The sequence below is a fragment of the Triticum urartu genome, chromosome 6A (assembly GCF_056163025.1).
Source record: "Triticum urartu cultivar PI428250 chromosome 6A, HENAU_Tu73, whole genome shotgun sequence".
In the NCBI taxonomy this organism is placed as follows: domain Eukaryota; kingdom Viridiplantae; phylum Streptophyta; class Magnoliopsida; order Poales; family Poaceae; genus Triticum; species Triticum urartu.
Genome location: NC_141878.1, coordinates 189,820,747 through 189,831,250, shown reverse-complemented (window position 1 = coordinate 189,831,250; position 10,504 = coordinate 189,820,747). Strand labels below are relative to the sequence as shown.

Genomic DNA, 10,504 nt, shown 5'->3' with positions numbered 1-10,504 from the left:
CTTGAGAGAGACAGTGCCATTGGAAACAATTCAGTAGGATAACGATTTGACCTACGAGGAGAAACCAATTAAGATTCTCGAGTTTGCCAGCCAAGTCAGTCACAGCAAGGTTATTAAGTTTTGCAAAGTTCAGTGGAGCCACCACACAGAGGATGAAGCCACCTGGGAACGAGAGGAAGATTTGCTCAAGGACCACCCTCACCTATTTTCTAGCCAACCCGAATCTCGAGGGCGAGATCCATCTTAAGGGGGGTAGGTTTGTAACATCCCAAATTTTCAATTTGGAATGTTATACATTAGATCATCTTTGCATATCATATTTTGTTTTGCTTTTGGTTTGATCCTAGAAATTTCTATGCAACTCAAGGACACATGGAGAGAGAGTTGGGAAATTCTTTATTTTCATATTTGAGTTTTCTCAAATTTTGAGAATAGGGTCATTTGATTTTTATTATTTTATCATCAATTATTTCTATTACAAAAATATGAGAGAGGGAATAAAATGACTTTCCCAAAATAAAGAAATATTGAGGATTTGATAATAAAATCAAATAAGATTTTATTTCGGAGTTTTTCGTTATTTTATTTGAATTTAGGAAAAATGTGCATTTTTCAAAATTGCATTTAGGCCCCAAATAAATGTTCACCTTGTGCGGCTTGATTTTAGAAGCCCGGGAAATTTTATTTCGGGATTTTTGGAGTCCGTTTAGTATTTCTATTTATTTTTCTTCTACGCATAAATATTTAAAAAAACGAACCGACCTACGGGCCGTGTCCGACCGGGACTCCGGCCTGCTAGGCTTTATAAGCCGGGGGGAGCCAGCCGAGGCCCAGCCGCCGCGCCCCCGAACCCTAGCCGCCCCGAGCGCCCCGCCGCCGCCCTACTGCCGCCGCCGCCGACTCGCCGCTGAGGTCGCCTCGAAGTCCGCGCTGATTTTTTTTATTTTTTTTCGGAAAACCATTCGGTTTTTCCGTCGATTTTCGCCGGTTTTTTTAGTTTTGGTTTTTTTAAATAGATCGGTTTTTACGATTTATTTTTTTAGCGAGCGTTCGTCCGTTCGTTCGTTCTAGCGAACGTTCGTTGTTTTTATTTTTTTAGAATTAAATCCGCGATTTTTCTGATCGCGATTCCTGATCCGATTTTCTTTTTAGTATAACTTTTCGCTCGTTTATCGGAATCCGGCGATTCAAGCGCCTGGAGTTTCGTCTCTAAACCCTCTATCCGTTTAACCAACTTAAGCAAGTTTTTGCTACTGTAAAAATTGCCCTAGATCCAGATTAGTAGGACAAAGTTGTTTTCTTTCGCCATTTGACTTTCGTTGCTTCGTTCGATTTGATTCTTTTTGCAAACCGGAGTTCTTAAGTTGAACCTTCTGGTTAGATCTCTTATTCGAGTTTTACCCGTGCCTTAGATGAGTACTTATTGTGTGCTTGTTTGTTTGCGATAGAGTACCCGGAGTGCGCCGCTTGTTACTTCGAATCGCTAGGTTTCCCGGATCATCAGCAAGGCAAGTAACACTTTGATCATACCTTTTCTACTACCCAGTTTTAATGCATTAGATCAAATCCTCAAACATTGCATGGTTAGGATCTAATTAAATTGTGGGATGGGAAGTAGTTGAGGTAGTACCTATTACCTGTTTATTTTCAAACCTTTGAGAGTTACTTCTACGTTTGCTTATTATGCCATGCTATGCTAGTAGACGTGGATTGGGTGAGTGATATCCATGAAAGATGTGTGTTTGTTAATTAATGGTTTATCCAAGGTGGCAACTTAAACGCACATCTGGGTGGATTGAGGCACCTGGGTAATCCAGGACTTGCATGTTTTCTTTTGGACCGCCACCCAGGCTCAAAGGGATCATGAGATTATTCATACTAGAAACTTCCGTGTGCAGCCACAAGCTATTATGGGCTCTAGCATAGTTGACTAAGTCGTGCGAACTCTTACAGTGGTAGACTAGCAGATGCAGGGGATGTAGGTGGTACGGTCTACCCGATCGTAAGGTGCTAGCGCTTCTGAAAGACTATGTCTCGGTCATCCGTTTCTCAAACACCTTGTAGTGTGAGAAACCAAACGGAGGCGATCGAGTCTTGTGGGGAAAAGTGCGCAAACCTCTGCAGAGTGTAATAAACTAATCATGGTTAGCCGTGTCCCCGGTTATGGACAGCTTGAGTATCTAGTACTTGGATTATCATGTGAATCTTGACATGTTACTCTAAATTAATTTTGTTGGGTTTTTAATAATGATGATGTTTAATTGGGATTGAGGATGCTGTCAACCATTCTCAATGTTTAACAACTACCATGATAGTTAAATAAATTTATTCCTTTGAAGTAGGGAAAAATTGGCTTTACGCAAAACTGTAACCATAGAGCTTTCCACCAGCCAAATATGCATATAGTATAGTTGTTTCATTCCATTACTCTCTATGTGTTACCTTGCCAGCATATTCCATGTGCTGACCCGTTTCGGGCTGCAACGTTAATGTTGCAGACTTTTCAGACAATGATTAAGGAGTTTTTGGTCGTGGTTCTATACTCAGTGATGCCGTTGGAGTTGATGGACTCACTTATCTTCCAAGCCTTCCGCTGTTATTGTTATTAGATGGCCTTAAGCCATATTTATTGTAATAAGTTCTCTATGGAGACACTCGATGTAATAAGTGTGTGATTGCTACTCTGTTATAAATCCTCTGAGTACTGTGTGGTGTCAGCAATACTGATCCAGGGATGACACCGGAGCACAGAGATCAGACTGTTTGAGGTCTGGTCGCTATAATCAGGATGTTTTGTTCCATCTCCTAGAAAAGGATCAGCTAGCAGTTTTTCTATCATACCCGAAGGAACTTCAAAGCAAGCATTTTAATTTTCATATTCATTTTCAGTAGGTTCAGTAGGTTGAGGAGCATCTCTTTGCTCTAGTGGTCGGGGTGAAGATACCCCGAACAAGCCCCTCAGAGGATTACCTTCCATGGTAACAAGTGACAGTAAATTTCAGCACACTATATAAATTTTTCCTTACCAAATTCCACCTACCAAAGGTGCTTCACTCCCCGGCAACGGCGTGAGAAAAGAGTATTGATGACCCACAAGTATAGGGGATCTATCTTAGTCCTTTCGATAAGTAAGAGTGTCGAACCCAACGACGAGCAGAAGGAAATGGTAAGCGGTTTCCAGCAAGGTATTTTCTGCAAGTACTAAAATAAGTGGTAACAGATAGTTTTGTGATAGGACAATTTGTAACAAGAAATAAGTACCAAAAGTAAATAAAGTGCAGTATGGTGGCCCAATCCTTTTGTAGCAAAGGACAAGCCAGGAAAAACTCTTATATGATGTAAAGCGCTCCCGAGGACACATGGGAATATCGTCAAGCTAGTTTTCATCACGTTCATATGATTCGCGTTCGGTACTTTAATAATTCGGTATGTGGGTGGACCGGTGCTTGGGTGCTGCCCTTACTTGGACAAGCATCCCACTTATGGTTAATCTCTATTGCAAGCATCCGCAAATACAACAAAAGTATTAAGGTAAACCTAACCATAGCATGAAACATATGGATCCAAATCAGCCCCTTACGAAGCAACGCATAAACTAGGGTTTAAGCTTCTGTCACTCTAGCAACCCATCATCTACTTATTACTTCCCAATGTCTTCCTCTAGGCCCAAATAATGGTGAAGTGTCATGTAGTCGATGTTCACATAACACCACTAGAGGAGAGACAACATACATCTCATCAAAATATCGAACGAATACCAAATTCACATGACTACTAATAGCAAGACTTCTCCCATGTCCTCAGGAACAAAAGTAACTACTCACAAAGCATAAACATGTTCATAATCAGAGGGGTATTAATATGCATATAGGATCTGAACATATGATCTTCCACCAATTAAACCAACTAGCATCAACTATAAGGAGTAATTAACACGACTAGCAACCTACTAGCACCAATCCCGGACTTGGAGACAAGAATTGGATACAAGAGATGAACCAGGGTTTTGAGATGAGATGGTGCTGATGAACATGTTGATGGAGATTGCCCTCTCCCGATGAGAGGAGCGTTGGTGATGACGATGGCGATGATTTCCCCCTCCAGGAGGGAAGTTTCCCCGGCAGAACAGCTCCGCCAGAGCCCTAGATTGGTTCCGCCAAGGTTCCGCCTCGTGGCGGCAGAGTTTCGTCCGAGAAGATGGCGTATTAATTTTTTCCCATCGAAAGACTCCACATAGCAGAAGATGGCCATCGGAGGGCCGCCAGGGGGGCCACGAGGTAGGGGGCGCGCCTAGGGGGTAGGGCGCGCCCCCCACCCTCGTGGGAAGGGTGTGGCCCCCCTGGTGAGGTTCTTGTGCTCGGTATTTTTTATATATTTGGAAAACATCATCCGTGAATTTTCAGGACTTTTGGAGCTGTGCAAAATAGGTCTCTAGTATTTGCTCCTTTTCCAGCCTAGAATCCCAGCTGTTGGCATTCTCCCTCTTTATGCAAACCTTGTAAAATAAGTGAGAATAGGCATAAGTATTGTGACATAATGTGTAATGACAGCCCATAATGCAATAAATATTGATATAAAAGCATGATGCAAAATGGACGTATCAACGTATTAGTCACGGAGGGCTTCTACATCATTATTGCTGCGATTCGATGATGCGTGAGTAGTTCACCATGGACCTACGGGTCCATTGCTAGTAGCTAGATGATTTCTTATCTCTCTTTGATCTTCAATACAATGTTCTGCTTAATCTTTTTGGAGTTCTATCCGATGTAACTGTAATGACCCGAGACCGATGCCCCAGATGCCTTCCAGTTTTTTCGTTGTTGTCGTGTGTTTTATTTCTTTGTTGCATTTCATCATGGCATCATGTGCATTGCATCCGCATGTTTTCATAAAACTCGTAGTCATTCATAGCTGCTACTTCTCTCTTTGTCTCCGTTGACCTTTTGTCAGCCTCCCTTGTCTTTGTGAACCTTCTCTTAGATCCACCGGACGGCTCTCTTCTCTCTCTCTTACGTGAGACCATCAAACCCCCCTTATCTCCGTGGCCTTTTGTCAAACCCCTTGCCCGTGTCTGAAAACTTACCCGAACTCGACCCGCTCAGTGACCACCGTTGGATTCGGATCATCCCCAAACATCCGAGAAACATCTTCATTTCTTATATAGACTTTCCTAGCCTATTTATTCTCGACCGTTCGATTATGATCAAAGGGTCCAAATCCACCCTAAACCTCTCCTTTCCCTATATATAGAACAACCTCATACCAAATCTAGGCTAACCCTAAAACCTAGGAGGTTGTCCCTCCACCGCCGCCACCCCTGTCCATTCCACCTCGGGATCCTCTCAGATCCCACATGCTCAATTCCCCCCGCAACCACCTCCAAATATCCATGCTTGCATCTAGCCTCCACCAGCGCCCCCGAGATCCATTCCTGGCCATTAGATCTGACGATCCAACGACCAGGAAGCCTCCCAAGCTACTTGTAACCTCCCGCACCTCTCAATCTCGATCGGATCAGGAGCCACCACAACACCAGCTCCTGGATCGACCCCCGCGCCCCTGTAGCCGAGCCGCCGGACTAGCCGCTCACCCAGAGCCAGCGGCGGCCCCGCCATCGTTAGGCCAGGACCTCCCCGTCGCTCCTCTTCTCCCACTCCCCCTGTTTCTTCTTGTTGCCCCTGCCTCTCCCTATGGCCTGATCTCTTCCCGCCGACAGGAACTGCCAGCGCCGCCCATGGCCTCGTCTCCGGCCAGAACGAGTCGTCCCCAACATCCATCTCGTCGCCCTTGCCGCCAAGCCCGCCGGTGAGACCAGCGCCGTCCGCCGTGCTTCACCCTTCCCATGTTTCCCTGCATCTCCCTATTATTCATGTCTCTCTCTTCAGGGAACCCCCGAGGAGCGCCACCAATCGTCCTTGTTTTCCACGCCCGGATTCCGTCGTCCTCGACCGGATCCGCAGCCGCATGCTGCTCCCGCGCCTCCGTCGGCCTCCACTGTCAGCGCCATGCCTCGCGACCCCTCCTGTTGTCGCACTGCTCTGCTTTGTTGAAGACAGCGCCCACAACTTCGTGCTCGTCTGGATCGACCCGATCCAGATCGACTCACCCGCTTGGGCCTCGTCCAACCGCGTTGCGCCAAGGTCTAGCCCGCGTCCAGCCTCCCCACCAAGCCAGCCCACCTTCTCCTTTGGGCCCAATGTGAGCAGTGCACCAGTTTTGGCTCGATCTATTTCTACTCTGGACGATTTATCCATTTTCCAATGAATTACGGTTTTACAGAAAAGTCCCTCATGTTCATGCATTTAATATCTCACAAACTATGCATCATATGTAAAAACTTTGTATATGTAAAACGCTTAGAATTTCATCTAGTTTCATAATATGCAACTTCATCCATGTTAAAAATGTTTAAATTGATGTTTGCATTTAATTTGCATTATGACATGTTAAAATGGTTTATTTCATAACTATTTAATCATAGCTTCGAATTAAATAAACTTTATATGTAAATGAGGTAGAAAAATGCATAGATTAACATGATGCACTTACTTTGCATGTTTAACAACTCTAAAATTGTTTAAAGGGCAGAACAGTACCAAATTCAAAATAAGCATATGAGGATTTTCCGGAATTGTCGTCTGTTGTTTCCGGCCTCATTTAAACTTGCCTAAATAGGTAGTTTATTTATGCTTCACCCCTTGCCATGATTAACAACAATTAATATTGATGGGTACATAAACGGGAGTGAACTAAATAATTCAAATGTGGTGTTTTGTCAATATGCAACTCGTTAAATATTTGGTTGCGCATCATGCCATGTTTATGATTGTTGGTTCACCATGTTGTTTTCTTCTTTTCGGTTGCGCTTCTCCTTGATAGTTCGGTTATGTTGCGATTGTGAGGATTCGTTCGACTACGCCCGTTCATCTTCTTGCTGGATTCGGTCTTCTTCCTAGCGGGATTTTAGGCAAGATGATCATTATCCTGGATACCACTACTATTTTTGCTTTGCTAGTTGTCTTGATGTTACCGCCATGCCGTGCTACCTACCACTTGTTTATCAAGCCTCCCAATATGCCATGAAACAGCCTCTAACCTTTTCACTCTCCCAGAAAACCGTTGTTTGGCTATGTTACCGCTTTGCGCAACCCCTCTTATAGCATTGCTAGTTGCAGGTGCAGTGCAGGTTGTTCCATGTTGGGACATGGATATCATGGGATATCACAATATCTCTTATTTAATTAATGCATATATACACTTGGTGAAGGCTGGAAGGCTCGACCTTTTGCCTTGTGTTTTGTTCCACTCTTGCCACCCTAGTTTCCGTCATACCGGTGTTATATTCCTTGATTTTGCCTTCCTAACACGATCGGGGTTTATGGGCCCCCTTGATAGTACGCTTTGAATAAAACACTTCTAGGAAGGCCCAACATTGGTTTTACCATTTTCCTAATAACAACTAAAACTTGCATAGGGACTTTCCGAACCTCGGGTATAATTAATCGACAACCCGGGCCAGTGCTCCTCATGAGTGTTCGTCCAAACTGGGCAACCTGCATTGCCACCATGACGAAACTCGAGGACGGGTTTTACGCGTAGCTTGACCCATCCGATCGTGGCCTGAGACGAGATACGCGTGACTATTATCAGGGTGCATGCACGTCGGGAGGTCTTGCTGGTTTTGTTTTACCATTGTAGAAATGTCTTGTGAACCGGGATTCCAAGCTTGATCGGGTTGTTCCAAGAGGAGGATTTTCCTCCGTTGATCGTGAGAGTTTGTGATGGACTAAGTTGGGACACCCCTACAGGGTTTAAACTTTCAAGAGCCGTGCCCGGGGTTATGTGGCAGATTGGAATTGTTAATATCCAGTTGTAGAGAACTTGACACTAGATTCAAATTAAAATACACCAACCTCGTGCGTAACCGTGACCGTCTCTTTTCGAGTGAGTTCAAGAAGAGAACACGGTGGGTTTATGTTTGACTCGTAAGTAGTTCAGGATCTCTAATTGATCATTACTAGTTTGCGACCGTTATGCGTAGTAACTCTTCTTAATCTTGTACTCGTAAGTTAGCCACCATACAATGCTTAGAGCTTGCTGCAACCTCACCACTTATCCATTCCATACCCATTAAGCTTTGCTAGTCTTGATACTGCCACTTCTTGAGCTTGCATTGGTTTTTCCCTTGAAGAGGAAAGGGTGATGCAGCAAAGTAGAGATAAGTATTCCCCTCAGTTTGAGAACCAATGTATCAATCCAGTAGGAGACAACGCACAAATCACCTAATACCTGCACAAACAATCAAACAACTTGCACCTAACGTGATAAAGGGGTTGTCAATCCCTTCACGGTTACATGCAAAAGTGAGATCTGATGGAGATAAATAAACGGTGAAGTAAATATTTTTGGTATTTTTAGTTTATAGATCGGAAAGTAAAAGACTGCAAAAATAGTAAATGGGAAACTAAAATTGTAGATCGAAAACTTATATGATGGAAAATAGAAACTTATATGATGGAAAATAGACCCGGGGGCCATAGGTTTCACTAGAGGCTTCTCTCATGATTGCAAATAATATGGTGGATGAACAAATTACTACCGAGCAATTGATAGGAAAGCACAAAGTTATGACGATATCTAAGGCAATGATCATGAATATAGGCATCATGTCCGTGTCAAGTAGACCAAAAGATTCTGCATCTACTACTATTACTCCACACATCGACCGACTCCTGCATGCATCTAGAGAATTAAGTTCATGAAGAATAGAGTAACACATTAAGTAGGATGACATGATGTAGAAGAATTAACTCAAGCAATATGATGAAAACCCCATCTTTTTATCCTCGATGGCAACAATACAATACGTGCCTTGCTGCCCCTACTGTCATTGGGAAAGGACACCGCAAGATTGAACCCAAAGCTAAGCACTTCTCCAGTTGCAAGAAAACCTAATCTAGTTAGCCAAACCAAAACGATAGTTCGAAGAGAATTACAGAGATATCAAATCATGCATAAAAGAATTCAGAGAAGATGATACGTCTCCAATGTATCTATAATTTTTGATTGCTCCATGCTATTATATTATCTATTTTGGATGTTAATGGGCTTTATTTTACACTTTTATATCATTTTTGGGACTAACCTACTAACCGGAGGCCCAGCCCAAATTGCTGTTTTTTTGCCTATTTTAGGGTTTCGAAGAAAAGGAATATCAAACGGAGTCCAAACGGAATGAAACCTTCAGGAATGTGATTTTCTCAACAAACGTGATCCAGGAGACTTGGAGTGCGCGTCAAGAAACGATCGAGGAGGGCACAAGGCAGGGGGCGTGCCCTCCACCCTCGTGGGCCCCTCGTTGCTCCACCAACGTACTTCTTCCTCCTATATAAGTCCACGTACCCCCCAAACATCCAGGAGCACCACGCAAACCTAATTCCACCGCCGCAACCTTCTGTACCCGAGAAATCCCATCTTGGGGCCTTTTCCAGAGCTCCACCGGAGGGGGCATTGATCACGGAGGGCCTCTACATCAACTCCATGGCCTCTCCGATGATGTGTGGGTAGTTTACTTCAGACCTTCGGGTCCATAGTTATTAGCTAGATGGCTTCTTCTCTCTCTTTGGATCTCAATACAAAGTTCTCCTCGATCTTCTTGGAGATCTATTCGATGTAATCTTCTTTTGCGGTGTGTTTGTCGAGATCCGATGAATTGTGGGTTTATGATCAAGTTTATCTATGAACAATATTTGAATCTCCCCTGAATTCTTTTATGTATGATTGGTTTATCTTTGCAAGTCTCTTCGAATTATCAGTTTGGTTTGGCCTACTAGACTGATCTTTCTTGCAATGTGAGAAGTGCTTACTTTTGGGTTCAATCTTGCGGCGCTCAATCCCAGTGACAGAAAGGGAACCGAAGCGTATTGTATTGTTTCCATCAAGGATAAAAAGATGGGGTTTATATCATATTGCATGAGTTTATCCCTCTACATCACGTCATTTTACTTAAAGCATTACTCTACTCTTATGAACTTAATACTCTAGATGCATGCTGGATAGTGGTCGATGTGTGGAGTAATCGTAGTAGATGCAGAATCGTTTGTTTGTTTGTGTAGGTGTGTGGGACTCAAGCGTGATCTCCTACTGGATTGATATCTTGGTTCTCAAAACTGAGGGAAATACTTACGCTACTTTGCTGCATCACCCTTTCCTCTTCAAGGGAAAACCAATGCAGTGCTCAAGAGGTAGCAGAAGATTCAAATAATATTCATAGATAAGCTGATCATAAATCCACAATTCATCGGATCTCGGCAAACACACCGCAAAAAGGTATTACGTCAGATAGACCTCCAAGAACATCGAGGAGAACATGGTATTGAGAATCATGGAGAGAGAGAGAGAGAGAGAAGAAGCCATCTAGCTACTAGCTATGGACCCATAGGTCTGAGGTAAACAACTCGCGCTTCATTGGAAGGGCAATAGAGTTGATGTAGAAGCCCTC

The 10,504-nt window shown here is 43.6% G+C and overlaps 1 long non-coding RNA gene across 1 annotated transcript; it reads left to right on the top strand.

The window, feature by feature from the left end:
• Window positions 1-5,269: 5,269 nt before the first annotated feature.
• On the top strand, window positions 5,270-9,756 carry LOC147964699 (uncharacterized). The gene is made up of 3 exons (XR_015607871.1): window positions 5,270-5,808; window positions 5,889-6,201; window positions 6,883-9,756. It is a non-coding gene; the product is annotated as an uncharacterized LOC147964699 (long non-coding RNA).
• The last annotated feature ends 748 nt before the right edge of the window (window positions 9,757-10,504 follow it).